Genomic DNA, 17640 nt, shown 5'->3' with positions numbered 1-17640 from the left:
TCCAGTGTGCAGGCTTATTCTGGAATGGAGTTTGCTGAATATGTCTATGGCTAGATTTAGGGTCCTATATATAGAAAAGCTGGCGTATATACATCTGTGGAATAAAAGGTCTTTAATGAGATTGCCCAGGATACAAAAAATATGGCAGAATTTCTTTTAAAAACAGCGCCACCGCGGTTCACAGGTTGTGTATGGTATTGCAGCTCAGCCACATGCACTACCAGATACTTACCGTAGACAGAGTTCTACACCGGGGTAAGTTTCAGGTTTTGCTTGTAGTTGAGCCGCCTCTTTCATCACTTTACACTGCAGGTTTTTGTGTTTCTTTTGCTTTGAGGAACATCTGTTTTTCTGAAGGCCCGTCCTCTACATTTCTCTGTTCTGTAGCGTGTCATTATAGTTTAGAGGTATGAATTTCACTTGAGCGTGCACGCATTGCTACAACCTCGGCATTGCGTATTCCTACTTTCTACCTGATGAAATATGTACATATTTGTCATTCCTTGTGTGTGCATTAATCAGATAAGAACCAGAGAAAGACAGTGAGCCGCCATACTGCTTAATATTCTCTTCTGTCCGTACAGCAGTTATCCAGGAGATCTCGGCTCATATAGGTGATGGATGACATTTCATCCGGGGAGAAAGTAGCTTGTGATCATCATCACTCCTTGTGTCTGCAGATATTTCATATCAGGGGCCCCATTTTTTATCGTCATAGCAGAAATGTAAGGAATTTTTGCTATATTGAGGGGGGTTCCTTAAAGCGGTTGTCACATCAGATCAACCCCTGTCCACTAGGACATTAGAGACGAGCAAATCAATTCTACAGGAATCAAATTTCGTAAAATCCTATAATTTCGGTGAATTTTTTTGTGATTCGTCTCAAAATCGCTCAAAATGGGGGTCGTCATTATAGATTAGAAAACAGTGGAGAAGGCGTCTGAACACCAAAAAGCTGAATTTTAAAAACATAAAAAACTGCTATGTTATTAAACAGGCTGTTGGTTACCGCCGGCCACTGTCCGTTTACCCGTAGCCATTAGCGATGAGTTTTCAAAAATTCGATTCGGTTGCTTAGCGAATCCATTGTCTGTAGCAGGCGCAGTGACGGGGAACACCGATCACGCTGCCCCCCATCATTGAACCTCTCAGATGCCGTGTTCATCACTGATGGCATTAACATTGAAAGCTTTGAGGGGTTAACCAGGGGTTAAAAAAGTACATACTCACCTCATCCATTTGATCACGGAGAGGCCATCGTAGCCATCTTGATTGAAGAAAACACTTCAAATCTCACGTGATGACATCACCGCGCCCGGCCAGCGTGGTGATGTCACACATCAGCGAGCGTGAGATTTGGCGTGTTTTCTTCAATCAAGATGGCCACGATGGCCTCTCCATGATCAAATGGACGGGGTGAGTATTTATTTTTTTTTTTACTGCCATTTCAGTAGAAATTGATTCATTAACACATTAACACAAAGCGGGAGGAAATTCACCTTCGTGGCAAATCAACATTTTTCCTGAACTTCGGATCGACTTCCACTTCGTTAACTTTGATTCGCTCGACACTAATAGCCATATAGGTCACTGTCACTCTGACATTACCAATGCAGTCTTGGCATTAAACGGGTGGGATACAGTCCTAGGAGACCTCCGAGTGTCATACACGACTTTTCAGGGCAATTAGGGCCCTTTCGTTTTGGAATTTATTTGACCGAATTTGAAAATTTTTGGGGAAATTCACCCATCACTAATGGACATAAGAGAAGATCTTACTATAGTGAACCAGAATCAATGGTAAATGTCAGCCTTCATTCTGACGGACATATACAGTGTATACGGTATTACGGGTACAGCCATCTATCCTAATGGCCACCATGTTATACTACAGCGATAAGCAACCAGCTGCAGTGAAACTACAACTCCCAGCATGCACACTTACTTCGTTGTCCTTGTAACTCCCATAAAAGTGAAAGGAGGATTTGGGGAGTTGTTGTACCGTCGTCCCTGTGATACTTGTAGTGTGAGCCCGTATCATAGTCCAGCAGCAGAAACGGCAGAATTATCCGACATGAAAACTGTGCATTATAGGAGCTCAGCTGAATTGGAATTGCAGCTCTGGACTACAATGCAGGCTGTTATTAGACCTCATGCACATGACCGTGTCCATTTTGCAGTGCGCAAACTGCGGATCCGCAAAATACAGAGGCGGGCCGTGTGCCATCTGCATTCTTTTAAATTATGGAATCATTGACTTCCATGGTCTGCATTTTGCGGACATATTCTAACATTTTGCGTAACGGACATATGGATGCGGAAAGCATACGGATGATCTGTGCACTTTCCCCATCCATATGTCAGTTCCATAAAAACACAGAACATGTCCAATACTTGGCCTCCAAATGCAGACCACGGATCCCGTGGAAGTCAGTGGGTTCACAAAAAGTGCGATGCAACACGAATTTCCAATTTGATTTGCGGACCGCAAAGTATATATGGTCATGTGACTTTTACCTTTGTTTCTTGGCTTACATATGGTCATGTGCATGAGACCTAAGAGAAAAGTTTGTTGAACCTGCCGATTTCGGGTTGGGGGGGGGGGGGGGTACAGTTAACTTTATTAATGTGTATGGGGGCCTCTAAGGCCCCTTGCAGACGAGCAAGCATTGCGCCCGCACAGAATCCGGACCAATTCATTTCAATAGGGCTGTGTATATGTGCGTTGGTTTTCACGTATCACTTGTGATCTTGATGAAGGGCTAAGATATAACAGCCCGAAACGGGTCACAGCATACTACTCTGCTTTTGATGTCTGTTTTTAAAGAAGTGGAATAAAGAAGCCTTTTATTGTGAAGAGCTGGAATTTGTTTTCTTTTTTCACGTATCACTTGTGCATTGTGTGAAAATCGCAGCCTGTTCTATATTCTGTGATTTTCACGCAACGCTGGCCCCATAGAAGTGTATGGAGCTTGCGTGAAAATCGCATCGCATCCGCAAGTAAGTGCGGATGTAATCCTTTTTTCACGGATGGTTGCTAAGAGATGTTGTTTTGTATACATTCCGTTTTTTATCACGCGCGTGCAAAACGCATTAAAACGCATTGCACCCACGCAATAAAAACAACTAAACGCGATCGCAGGCAAAACTGAATGACTTTGCCTGTGAAATCGTGCATTTTTCACTGAACGCATTCGCAATGCATCCGGACCTAACCCGGACACGCTGGTCTGCAAGGGGTCTAAGGTCCCTTTCACACGGGCGAGTATTCCCACAACGCCCGTGTGAAACCAGCCTAACTCTCCCCCACAGATGATTTCGGAGGAGAGAAGAATTGTGTATGTTGCATTTCAGAGCTCAATTATTTTGTTCTCAGGGAAGAAAGATAGCAGCGGTGTCTGTCAGAGGCTTTCTCACATGCATGCTCGGCTGAACGGAGAGTGGATGTTTAGGGGGGATTCGGGAGGAATATCTGTCTATGGGAACCCTTATCCAGGACCAGTAGGAGTAATGTAACCAGGGTTGCCAACCTGAATTTTTCTTTTTTCTGGACAACTTATCCCAAAATCACAGACCGCCAACATTTTTTACGGACAAATTGTTAAACCGTAATAAATAATAAAGATTATAGTAATACCTTTCTATAGCTCAAGATACTGATAAGCGCTCATTACCAGCCTTTACTGTCAGCTGTAAAATGATGATAATTAGGCCTCATGCACACGACCGTTGTGTGCATCCGTGGCCGTTGTGCCGTTTTCCGTTTTTTTTCGCGGACCCATTGACTTTCAATGGGTCCGTGGAAAAAACGGAGAATGCACCGTTTGGCAGCCGCATCCGTGAGCCGTGTTTCCTGGCCGTGAAAAAAATATGACCTGTCCTATTTTTTTCACGGCCAACGGTTCACGGACCCATTCAAGTCAATGGGTCCGTGAAAGAACACTGATGCACACAAGATTGGCATCCGTGTCCGTGATCCGTGGCCGTAGGTTAGTTTTTATACAGACGGATCCGAAGATCCGTCTGCATAAAAGCTTTTTCAAAGCTGAGTTTTCACTTCGTGAAAACTCAGAACCGACAGTATATTCTAACACAGAAGCGTTCCCATGGTGATGGGGACGCTTCTAGTTAGAATACACTACAAACTGTGTACAAGACTGCCCCCTGCTGCCTGGCAGCACCCGATCTCTTACAGGGGGCCGTGATCAGCACAATTAACCCCTTCAGGTGCGGCACCTGAAGGGGTTAATTGTGCTGATCTGGCCCCCTGTAAGAGATCAGGGCTGCCAGGCAGCAGGGGGCAGACCCTCCCCCCCTCCCCAGTTTGAATATCATTGGTGGCCAGTGCGGCCCCCCCCCTCCCTCTATTGTAATAATTCGTTGGTGGCACAGTGTGCGAACCCCCCCCCTCCCTCCCTCTATTGTAATAATTCGTTGGTGGCACAGTGTTCGCCCCCCATCGGCCCCCCCTTCCTCTATAGCATTAACAACATTGGTGGCCAGTGTGCGGCCTCCCATCTCCCCCCCCCCCCCCCCCCCATCATTGGTGGCAGCGGAGTTCCGATCGGAGTCCCAGTTTAATCGCTGGGGCTCCGATCGGTAACCATGGCAACCGGGACGCTACTACAGTCCTGGTTGCCATGGTTACTTAGCAATAGTACAATAGTAGAAGATTCATACTTACCTGCTGCTGGCTGCTGCTGCGATGTTCGTGTCCGGCCGGGAGCTCCACCTACTGGTAAGTGACAGGGTCTGTGCGGCGCATTGCTAAATGAACTGTCACTTACCAGTAGGTGGAGCTCCCGGCCGGACACGAACATCGCAGCAGCAGCCAGCAGCAGGTAAGTATGAATCTTCTACTATTGTACTATTGCTAAGTAACCATGGCAACCAGGACTGTAGTAGAGTCCCGGTTGCCATGGTTACCGATCGGAGCCCCAGCGATTAAACTGGGACTCCGATCGGAACTCCGCTGCCACCAATGATGGGGGGGGGGGGGGGGGAGATGGGAGGCCGCACACTGGCCACCAATGTTGTTAATGCTATAGAGGGAAGGGGGGCCAATGGGGGGCGCACACTGTGCCACCAACGAATTATTACAATAGAGGGAGGAAGGGGGGGGGCACACTGTGCCACCAACGAATTATTACAATAGAGGGAGGAAGGGAGGGGGGGGCCGCACTGGCCACCAATGATATTCAAACTGGGGAGGGGGGGGGGTCTGCCCCCTGCTGCCTGGCAGCCCTGATCTCTTACAGGGGGATATGATAGTACAATTAACCCCTTCAGGTGCGGCACCTGAGGGGTTAATTGTGCTGATCACGGCCCCCTGTAAGAGATCGGATGCTGCTAGGCAGCAGGGGGCAGTCATGTACACAGTTTGTAGTATATTCTAACTAGAAGCGTCCCCATCACGATGGGAACGCCTCTGTGTTAGAATATACTGTCGGAAATGAGGTTTCACGATCTAACTCATATCCGACAGTATATTCTAACATAGAGGCGTTCCCATGGTGATGGGGACGCTTCAAGTTAAAATATACCATCGGATTGGAGAAAACTCCGATCTGATGGTATAAAAGGGACTCCAGACTTTACATTGAAAGTCAATGGGGACGGATCCGTTTGAAATTGCACCATATTGTGTCAACGTCAGATCCGTCCCCATTGACTTGCATTGTAATTCAGGACGGATCCGTTTGGCTCCGCACGGCCAGGCGGACACCAAAACGACTTTTTTTTCATGTCCGTGGATCCTCCAAAAATCAAGGAAGACCCACGGACGAAAAAACGGTCACGGATCACGGGAAAACGGAACCCCGTTTTGCGGACCGCAAAAAAATACGGTCGTGTGCATGAGGCCTTACACGGACACGTTTATTTTTTTCACGGACACAGGAAAAAAGTCACCTATTTATACAGACCGGACAGTTGGCAACCCTGAATGTAACGTATTTACAAAGTTACCTTGGTTTTTATGTCGATTATTTTGGCTTCTTCATGTATTTGAAAAGCTGCTGTATATGGAGAAGAGATTTTGGGGGCAGGAAATATCAGCTTCTGAAGGTCGCGAACAGAAAACAGGGACTTAACTTTTATGGACGACCTTCAGAAGTGGCAAAACAGGCAAATCTTGTTTCTTCTAAATGCGGGCTGTTGAATTTGTTTGACATTATTCAACTTTGTAAACTACATATACAGGACGCCTTCCATGAAGGAAAAGACCAGAACTGAGACTTAAAGTGAGCTTGGACTAGAAATTCATTTTGGGACTGATTTGGACAGATCAGTCCTAATAAATTCAGTGCCCCAATTGCCCTGACAAGTCATGTATGAGAGTCTGAGGTCTCCTAGGACTGTATCTAACCCCTTCCAAGCTCTTTAACACCAAGACAGCACTAGGCTACTTTCACACTAGCGTTTTAGTTTTCCGGTATTGAGATCCGTCATAGGGGCTCAAAACCGGGCAAAAACGCTTCCGTTCTGTCCCCATTCATGCATGTTCCCCTTTGTATTTGTTTTGTAGTTTTCTCAGGGGCAATTGTATGCCAGGGTCATATATGCAATATATGATGGTGCTTTTTTTCCAACTGAGGTCAGCGGTAGACATATCCCAATGTGTGACGTATATTTGCATAAATTTTACATTATATCTTTGCATCCATCCTAAACAAAAAGGAAAAAAACTAGAAAAAAAGAATAAAAAACAAAGATCCATGAAATTATTCGAAATGTATGTATGCAAGGTATATAAAGGGTTCACTTTCTTTTATGGTTCCATATATAAACATGAACTCTAGAGAGCCGATATGCCCATTTGAAGTGTTTGCATTCTTAACTATCACACTGGTAATTAATTATAGATTTTTGCCTTCGTTATTTTGAAGAATGCATAATTATGCTTTTTTTCTTTTTTTCAGGACAGTGATCCTACCTTCAGCAAGACTTTATCAGACTGCATGTAGGTAAGAATCCTTCCGTATTTATATATTATGCACATTATAGTGCTCACAGCCTCTTTATACTGTACCATGAAACCACCTTAAACAGAGGAACTTGTCAATGTGTTGCCCACTTTCTATTCTCCCATTTTATCTAAAATGAAGCCGCATTGTACATTTTTTTATTAAAACATTCCTATACCTTTGTTTCTACAGCTCCTATGCAGAATTATGCATCTCCATGGTAACAGACCAGAAACACTGCATAGTCTGATCTCCAGACAGACTCCCTTTCACTCCTATTTTTTTTTGCATCTCCATGGTAACAGACAACAAACACACTCTGCGTGGTCTGATCTGTAAATATGCTCCCTTTCATCTGTTCCTAACTTTATGCTAACATACAGTTCATTTTTTGGATTAGGACGAAGTAGAGGACAGATGAAAAAGTTTGACTTCAGGGTCAGACTGCGCAGGGTTTGTTTGTAGTCTGTCACCATGAAGACACATCAGGGTAGCAAAAAAAAATAAAAACTTTTTTGTAAAAGACTAAAAAATTGTTTCATTTTTATTTTAGATGCATTAGGACAATAAAAAATGTAGCTGTAAAGGTGAAAACAGTCTTTAATTTCACAATTTTATAGTAAGAACTTTTACAAACGACCAATTTTCTTATCCGAAGATTTTGACTTAGCATAACCAAAAATGAATGTGAACTTTTTTGAACAGTGATTGACATTCGAAAAATCAGTGGAGAGAATTTTGAGTGTGTTGCTGAGACCCTGGTTATTAGAACAAAGTCTTAAAGGAGTTTTCTGGTTTGCATCAACATCCTTTAAAGGGGTTTTTCACATAGCAAAGATCAAAATGGGCTCCAATTATGGTAAGAGAAGGACAGAAGGCCTTGGTGTTTGTTTCCTCCAGCATACTATTTCCATAAATGCCTATTCTTGTCCGCAAAGTGGGACCGCGGAACGGAGCCACGGATGCGGACAGCACAACACGGAGTGCTGTCCGCATCTTTTGCGGCCCCATTGAAGTAAATGAGTCGTTTTGGCGGCTCGGATGCTGACCCAAACAACGGCCGTGTGCATGAGGCCTAATTGGGTCAACTGCCCTCCCCCATGTTAGTCATTCTTATAAAGTCCTACGTAAGTACTCACCACCCAAAGTCACAGGGAGCACCCAGAGCCGAGCCTCCAGTGTCCTCCAGCCACCACCTTCCCCGCTCAGTTCTCGGTGTAGGTGCGATCCCAGACCTATCAGACAATGGAGGCATATCCTAGTGATATGCCCCCATTGTCTCAGATGGGAATACCCCTTTAAACTAGGGAAAGACTGAATTGTATAAAAGAAGAGTTGTATTATGGTGTTCTCCATGGGTGGGCTTGTGTATGGCAGGTTGGCCTGCCATGTCTGTGTTATAGAAGTAATTCTCGGAGGAGGTTGGTGGTGTATGTCCCTATGACTCATTGTTTGCATATTACCTTGAACCACCTGTCACAAATAGCTACTATTCTTACTTTATTTATAGCGTTAAAATTCACATTTCTATGGTGCTAAAGATTAACTAATGTACCTTTTAATATGACAGCCCTTATCTAAAGCACACAGGCTATTAGTAATAAGCGTTCAGGGAGAACCCGGCAATGGCGGTGCTGTACAGATACCTGGATAACCGGCCCTGCTCAGTCCTGATTATAGATTATTATGTGCAGCCACTTTATACATCATATTAGGGAATTGCTTTATCAGCCACTCTCTGGTACAAGATATCTATACAAGACCTTCTTTATGATCGAGGGCAATTGAGCGGAAGGAAGCGGCAGTGAAGTAAAGTCCCCATTACTGCCCTTTATTTTCAGAATGGAGGGAGCTGATAGATTGGTGGGGTTCACCAATAGACATCTGGATTCCTCGCCCTTGGCATGCTATATCCGTGTATACTTGCACTGGTTTGTAGCATATTTTTTGCATTTAATCTAAACTCATGGAATCAATTTAATGTCCTGTTCAGTTATTTTGCGGTTAGGTTGGTCTTCTCTACTATTACAAGATGTTCCTATAACGTTCACAGGCTCAGAAGGTCCATAAATCTAAATAATTGGATAATAACTCTGCAGACTTGACAATACTTTGCATGTCTCAAAACTAGGACCGACTCGTAGCCTAGCAGGAGCTTCCACGGGGGCGGACTGGGAACTTAAAATGGCTCTGGAAAAAACACCCTATGTAGCTCTATGTTGTAGGTAGGTCAAAACTCAGAGAAGGTGGGCCAGTACACCGAGAAGGTGGGCCAGTACATCTAGGCAGGGACAACAGAAGTAGGCTGGACCAGCAATACTGTAGTGCAGCGGAAAATACCGCCCCAGCAGAACCAAATATCACAGTGCAGCACAAAATACTGCTGTGCCCATTGCAGTATTCAACTGTACCACTGTCCTGAGGATTTGAATTCAGGAGGGCTAGGTCCATAAGTACCTGTTGCTCCTAGGATTAATGAAAGATGAGAGCAAATCGCAGATCCCCAAAATACGGATGCGGTCCATGCGCTATCCACATTTTATTTGTGGACCATTTCTTTTCAGTGGGTGCATGGTCTGCATTTTTCGGATGCTCCATGTGCCTTCCATATCCGTATGTCCATTCCGCAAAAGGGTAGAACATGTCCTATACTTGTCCGCAAAATACAACACGAGCCACATCTATTTTGCATATCCACAAAACGGATACGGTCATGTGCATGGGGCCTTATCAGACATGTGCCTCTTAAAGGGGTTATCCAACCCCCTATAATGACCCCGCAATGCCAGGCACCTTATAAAGATTATATTTTCCCTGGCAAACTGCGTAGCTCCTGATCCCCGCACGGCCGCCACTGCATCTGCCCGTCGTGCGGATCAAAACATCCACGGGGAAAGTGCTGGGGGGGGGTTCAGCCAATAGCAGGCCGTGACGGGGACGAGCCTCCATAGCATCGCAAGTCACTGGATGTTTTGATCCACACGACGGGGAGATGCAAAGGCGTCCATGCAGGGCTCAGGAGTTACGCGGGTGCCGGGGAGCGGGGTAAGTATAACCTATAGGAGGTGCCCAGGCATTGGGGGATAATTATAGGGCATGGATAACCATTTTAATAATTTAGGGGGGAATCTGATGTTAATAGGGGATAGATTAAGACCAGTGTGTAAAAAACCTTTATTAATGTGTCGCCCCATATATTGATTTTTTATGTTTAAAAGTGTTTTTTTTCCATCAGGCCATAAGGTTAAACCAGATATCAAAGCACATGTGAGCCCCGCTACACTGTAAAGGCTGAGCATAGTCATATTGTTAGTCAATTTACATTTAAAGTGGATGGAAACTGAAATCCTCAGCACATTTACAGGAAGAAGTAGCCATTTTCCTTCTCTATGGAAACTGATAAAACTGGGATCAATTACAACCTTTTAGGCACGTTGCCAGCTGCTTACCTATAGGACCTGTCATTTATGTTGCTTGTAATGAGGTTGTTTTGAGGGAATATATGATAGCTACTGTACAGCTAAGTGGCCGATCATCAGTGCATCTGTTCTAGTAGCTAATTATAGGAGGCAAATGTTGCTTTCTGATGTTTTCTGCTTTAGCAAGCTGTATATAGTTAAAATGGCAAGAAAAGTAATCCAGCATTTTATAATAATTATCTGTGACTGAATGTGAAAAAGATAACTGGATATGCACTGAGCGTGGATTTACCCCAAGGACTTCTTCACTCTCAAAATTGTTATGCCTTTTTTTAGTCCAAAAAATGACTGAAAAATGACCTTTTTAGGCATTTTTATGGTATTTTTGGGGTATTTTTTTTTTACAAAGAGTGTGTTGTAGTATATCAGTTTTTTTGGTACCTTTTTTTAAAAAAATTTTTGCAAGCCATGCGTTTTCAGCAGGAAAGTAAGTACCCACCTTTGATGGCACTTTCTGAGTAAAGCTGTTTAGAAAGGCATAATAAAAAAAACACCATAAAAACACAACACACATTGACACACGTATTTTTTTTCAAGGAGGGGCAAACCCCCCCCCCCCCCCCAATGATTTCTAAGTATTAAAAACACCATAGCCAGAGCATACTGTGATTTTAAAAAAATGCCATGGACCCAGAAGCACACTACAAATGAAAAATAATACCATTACAACAAATAAAAACGTGTTTGTACTGTGCTTTATAATTTGCATAGGCCTACAAATACTACTGCAAAAATTGGGGAAAACTGTAAAAAAAACGCTACGTGTGATACCAGCCTTAAAGTGGTTATCCAACTCTAAAAATGCCCCCCACAATGCCCGGGCCCCTGCTCCCCGGCACCCGCATCACTCCGGATCCCTGCCGTCACCAGGAGCATTGCTAGGGTCTCAAAAGATCTGGGGCCCAAGCCCCAATGCATATTAACCAATTCTCTAAGTGGACCCTTCCCCCGCACACCGCATTTTACTGTACTAGCTATACAGCAGAACATACCTGTCACATCCAGGGCCTCCCAGGTGACGTCTCCTCTGATGTAGATCTTCTCATCATCTTCTCCATTTGGTCCCGACACTTCTCTCAGCCGCACCTCGTCTTTGCAGAGTGTGACACACAGACATCTTAGCTTCCTGACATTATCATCATCCCCCAACCTGGATTCCCAACAGTGTTATCCTCCCATACAGTCCCGTCCCCCCCCCATAGTAATAGTGCTCCTCAAGGTCCCAACAATAGTAATGCATTTCTAGAATGCCCTCATTAGTAATACTACACCCAACAGTGCCTCCATTATTAGAGGAGCCCTCCAGTCCTGCCCTCCAGTTAAAAGTGCCTCCATTATTAGAGGAGCCCTCCAGTCCTACCCTCACAGAGCCCCCAGTAGAAATAAGGCCCCCTTATTGTTCCCTCATGGTAATAAAACTCTCTACAGACCCCTCGGTAGTGCTCTTAGTAGAAATCTATAAGTCTCTCCTATCGAGCCCCCAGTAGTAATAAGAAAGCCTAATTTCCCCTGGATTAAAAATGCCCCTACAGTGCCCCCAGTATTTATACTGCCCCTACTGTTATAATGCTGGCCCTGAAGTGCCCCCAGTATTTATAATGCCCCTACAGTGCACTCAATATTTATTCTGCCCCCTACTGTTATAATGCTCGTCCTGAAGTGCCCCCAGTATTTATAATGCCCCATGCAGTGCCCCCTGTAGTTATATTCCTCCCTCCACCATACAGTCCCATGTAAATAACATTTCACCATCTCTCCTGCCCCCTCCAATATACAGTCCAATGTAAATAACATCACTTCCCTCCCTTCAGCCCTCAAATATACAGTCCCATGTAAATAACATCACCCCTCCCTCAGCCCCCTCAAACATACAGTCCCATGTAAATAATATCCCCCTCCCCAGCCACCTCCAACATGCAATCCCATGTAAACAACATCATCCCTTCAACATTCAGTCCCATGTAAATAACATCACTCCCTCCCCCAGCCGCCTTCAACATGGAGTCCCATGTAAATAACATCACCCCCTCAACATTCAGTCCCATGTAAATAAATAAAAAACTCCCACAGCCGCCTTCAACATACAGTCCCATGTTAATAACATCACACCATCTCTCCCCCCTCCAAGATACAGTCCCATGTAAAAAAGACTTCCCTCTCTATCTACAGCCCCCTCCAAAATACAGTCCCATGTAAATAACACCCCTTCCCTCCCTTCATTCCCATGTAAATAACATTACTCTCTCCCAGAGCCGCCATCAACATACAGTTCCATGTAAATAACATCATCTCCTCCTCCTGCCCCCTGTAGTTATATTCCTCTCTCCACCATACAGTCCCATGTAAATAACATTTCACCATCTCTCCTGCCCCCTCCAATATACAGTCCCATGTAAATAACATCACTTCCCTCCCTTCAGCCCTAAAATATACAGTCCCATGTAAATAACATCACCCCTCCCTCAGCCCCCTCCAACATATAGTTCCATGTAAATAACATCACCCTGCCCCAGCCACCTCCAACATGCAGCCTCATCTAAGTAACGTCACCCCCTCAGCATTCAGCCCCATGTAAATAACATCACTCCCTTCAGCCCTAACATACAGTCCCAGTTAAATAATCACAACTCCCAGCATTCCTCTCCCTTCACTTACTTCTCCTGATGTAGCAGACCTCACCACAGCTTCTTCCCCACTGCCATCCTCTCCTGCACTGGTCACATCATCGCAGGTCCTCAACCACTGCTTGTTTTACTGGTCAATGACCTGTTATGTCATCACAGGTCCTTCAGGTCTTCCAGTGAATTAGATGCAATTGTATTGCCATCCTGAGGATGGTAATACAGTTGTATCTATCTGGCTGGCAGTACATTCGGGGCCTGGGACAAAACATCTGGGGCCCAGGCCCCGAATGTTTTAACCTAGCAACGCCCCTGACCGTCACCCATGATGCAAGGGGGGTGGTTACTATCGCGGCCTGCTATTGACTGCACTCTTCGCAATTGTTTGAAATATTTTGTAGTAATACAGTGGAACAAAAAGAATGGAAAAGTCAAATAAAATAAAATGCGGTAGTTCTTACTACCTAAAAGTACAAAGTAGGGAATCGACAAATTAAATGTTGCAAAGGAGATATTGCAATACAGACCTGTCTAACCATAGGTATCTGTCACGGCTGTGTCTCGGTCTCTGTGTTGTTTGCCGCATGTGTGTACACTTCTCCTTTAAGGTTTGTTTCCCTTTCCTGTCTGGTGCTTGTTGGGTTAACTTCCTGGCTGGGTGTGGTCACTGGGTGCTTATATTGCCTGTGGCTGGTAGCTTAGATTTTAGTTGTCCTCCAGCCTCTGTTGGTGCTGGAGCTATGCTCCTGTCCTGGGTATTCCATCTACTCAGTTATCGAGGGCCACCTAGTGAGACATTAATGTCTCCTTTGTCTTCTCCCCTACCTTCCCTATTCTATGTGTGGTGTGGGTTATGTTCAGGGCTGGTGTTTTATGTCTAGTTGTTGTTCCATGTCTGGTCTGTCTATGGTGTGTATAGTCCTGCATAGATACTAGACATCCTCATGTTTGTCTGTGCCTTCGGTGAGAGGGCTCCTGGGTTCCCCGGAGAGGGAACAACGAGTCAGTGAGCAGCTTTGCCTGGGACCGCCAGGCATCCTGTCTGCTTGGGGGTTCAGGCAGTTGCTGGTGAGTTGGTTCCTGTGTTTGTTGTTTTGTACTGAGTCCGGTATGGTGTTCTGGTACCAGTACATATGCATGGGTTCCAGTTCGTTGTGGTGTGGACTGCTCATGTTTCTTCCAGCAGCCAAGGCAGGTAACTGACCGAGTATTCCGGTGTTCTTGGGTCAGAGGTTATTCTTGCCACTGGACTCTTACCTGCTGATCCATTTCACTTATCACTGTCATCTCTCTTTGTGAACGTGGTGTCTTACTGTTGTGGTGTTATGTTCTAGGAGTCAGGTGGACCCGCTCTAGTACATGACAGTAAGTTTTGTTGTTTTCCCGTTGTCACTAGTTGCTAGGCCTTAGGGTGCCGCTTGTTCATTCATCTGGGAAGGAACAGGTCATCCCTAGCTCTGACACTATCCCTAGGGCTCTTCAGGATTTCCACGGTCCTAGGTTACGGTGTATGAGCTTCCCTATCATCGAGGCCTGTTCATACTAATAGTTAGTCAGGACCAGCATTAGAGTTGCTCCCTTTTCTCTGTGTTCAGGCCTAGTTTCTTCTCCCATTTACCTACGGTGTTCGGTGGGGAGTTTACCCCCACTCCCCACGTGACAGTATCACACACTTCTTATGATGAATTGGAGTATGTATTGATTCTCCTCAAAAGGGGTTTGAGTTATATTTACATGATAACCATACATCCCATTTGTTTTTGAAAGCCACAGTGTTATCCAGTGAAGAAGCAATCATGGACTCATACCAGCAATTATTGTTCACTCCTTGTATTACTCTAGCCATTGATCGTATGGCTGGAGTTCTCCAGTTACTGGCAATTTGTTCTCTCACTACAGTAAGCACATGGAGAATAATAGTTTTGTGGAATAAAGAAAATTGGCCGGAGTTGATGTTCAGTAATGCCAATGGGGCCTCAAGAATTATTGGAAAACCACATATAAATGATGAAAGTCTCCCAATCCTTTTCCAGAACCTCAAAATACATGGGCATTCCCACCAAAGGATTCAATTTCCCGACATCTCCAGCATGTACTGGGAACGTTGCTAAACAGGGACATCCTTGTAGGCACCATAAACCATTGATATAGCAGTTTCCTAGATATTTCAATATGATTTGAGCATCTAGAGATCTTGGGAATTACAGCGTATGCTTCCTGCCATTTATTTTCTGAAAACGTAGTTTTAGGAGCAGATTCCCATTTTGTTTTATATATCGCAAGGGAATCAGGGCCTGAGTTCATAAGGATTCTATAACAGTAATATATTCCCTTATTTGTGGTTGAGAGAGAAGTGAGCCAGCTGCCCATTGGAGATTTTGGTGTACAAACAACTACTACCCCGATCGGCCCACCGTAGCCTCACGTGTTTTCCCTGCGGTCTGGTTCGTCGCACAATGTCAACCAAGTGTTTAGATGTATCTCGAAGCCAGAGAGGTTTTAATTGATCTAATATAACAGCTCGATAATAGTAGCTAATAGAAGGACATCCCATACTCCAATCTTAACCTCCCTATAAAGTATATCTGCTCTAACACTTTGGGTTTTATTGTTCCAAATAAATCTCATTAATAAAGATTGAGTCTTTGTTAGAAAGGCATTAGATAAGCGAATCGGGACATTTCAAAACATATATAATATTTTGGGAATTATTAACATTTTGACAGCTGCTATCTTTCCAAACCAAGAGACTCCACCAGTTTTAAAACGAGTCAGTTCCTTTAATTTCACCAAGAAGAGGTAAGTAGTTGGTCTCGAATTGCTTAGAGACAGGGTATGTGAGTTTTATGCCTAAATATGAAAGAGCAGAAGTTTTCCATCCAAAAGAATACCAGATTTTAGTTGTTATACTGTCTTAGATGGAACACCCATATTCAGCATAGATGATTTGGATTGATTCACTTTATAATATGAAACCTTACTAAAGTTGGTGAGTACCTTGATAATAGCTGGGAGAGACTCTGCAGGGTTCTGGAAATGAGAATAATGTCATCCGCAAACAAGCTTATACGGTGCTCAGATTGGCCTATTGTATACCATGTATAGAGGCGTCAGCTCTTATTGTTTCAGCTAGAGGTTCAATCATAAGAGCAAAAATCATGGGGGATAAGGGGCAACCCTGTGTTGTACGGTTTGTAATTGTGAAACTTTGAGATAAAAAAACTGATGAAAAAACAGATGAGGATGGGCTGGAATAGAGTGCCATCACAGCAGAAAGAAATGGGCCCTTTAATTCCAAATTTACAAAGCACCTCTTTCAAATAACCCCAGTGGATTTTGTCAAACGCCTTCTCCGCATCCAAAGATAGAAGCAAAGAAGGCGTTCTAGTCTGCTCCACATAGTGAATTAGATCTACAAATCAATTGTTTGCCTCTGTTTTATAGAGCCCATCTGATCTTTTTTTATTAATCTTGGGAGGATGTTAAGCAATCTATTAGCCAATATTTTGGAGTAGATTTTCAGATCTCCATTTAGTAGGGATATTGGACGGAAAGTTTCTGCTTTATCTGGTGATTTCCCTGGTTTGTGGAGAGTGACAATTAAAGCATGAAGCATTTCCCTCGATATGTTGCCCATGTCCATTATATTGTTAAACACTAATAATAAATGAGGAATAAGGATGTGGTTAATTTTTTTTTATAAAACTTGTTCGAGAGTCCATCTGGACCAGGAGATTTATTTAATTTAGGTTTCCTAATAACTGATCCGATTTCTAATGCCGAGATAGGGGCGTTAAGGTACATTTTTTCTTTCAATGAGAGAGATGGTAAACTCAAAGCACTCAGAAAAGCTTGTTTAGCTTTTTCATCTGGTTGAGGGATCTGAGATTTTTAGGTTATATAAATCTGAATAGTATTCCACAAAGCAAAACCTAGTCTGCTTTTTATTTGGTGCATACAGTAATACAATGCAATATAGTAGATTATTGATTATGCAGTTTAAAATAATGTAACGCCCATTCTTATCAGAGTTGACATTGCCAATAGAGAATGCTACTGAGTCTCTTTTAGCTATTAATACTCTTTTTTTACATGAGTTAGATGTAGTACTGTATATTTATTTATTTTATGCACTTATATAGCACTACTATATTCCGCAGCGCTTTACAGACATTAGCATCCAACTGTCCCCAATAGGGCTCACAATCTAAGGTCCCTATCAGTATGTCTTTGGAGTGTGGGAGGAAACCAGAGTACCTGGAGGAAACCCATGCAAGCACAGGGAGAACATTCAAACTCCATGCAGATGTTGTCCTTGGTCGAATTCAAACCTAGGATCCCAGCGCTGCAAGGCACCAGTGCTAACCACTAAGTCACCGTGCTGCTCATATATATGCGGGGAAATTTTATTCTTGAGCCTATGGGATTCCTTCTAGTGCAAATTGGTTTCTTGTGCACACATCACATCACACTTAAGTGATTTGGCCTCTTTCCACAAGAAGGACCTTTTAATTGGGCTATTCAGGCCCTTAACATTCAGTAATGCTATCGTTACTACCATGTTTAATGATACCA

The 17640-nt window shown here is 43.9% G+C and overlaps 1 protein-coding gene across 3 annotated transcripts in view; it reads left to right on the top strand.

Annotated features, from left to right (window-relative positions):
- GHR (growth hormone receptor) overlaps positions 1–17640 on the top strand; it is a 392450-nt gene that overhangs the window by 200722 nt on the left and 174088 nt on the right. For 2 of the 3 annotated variants that reach the window (XM_040421302.1, XM_040421296.1), the window contains exon 4: positions 6921–6965. The gene's annotated coding sequence lies outside the window, so the exon portion shown is untranslated. The remainder of the gene's footprint in view (positions 1–6920; positions 6966–17640) is intronic. The other variant, XM_040421303.1, reaches the window with a different exon arrangement.

This window comes from Bufo bufo, chromosome 2 (genome assembly GCF_905171765.1).
Source record: "Bufo bufo chromosome 2, aBufBuf1.1, whole genome shotgun sequence".
In the NCBI taxonomy this organism is placed as follows: Eukaryota; Metazoa; Chordata; class Amphibia; order Anura; family Bufonidae; genus Bufo; species Bufo bufo.
This window is presented reverse-complemented; position numbering and strand designations above follow the sequence as displayed.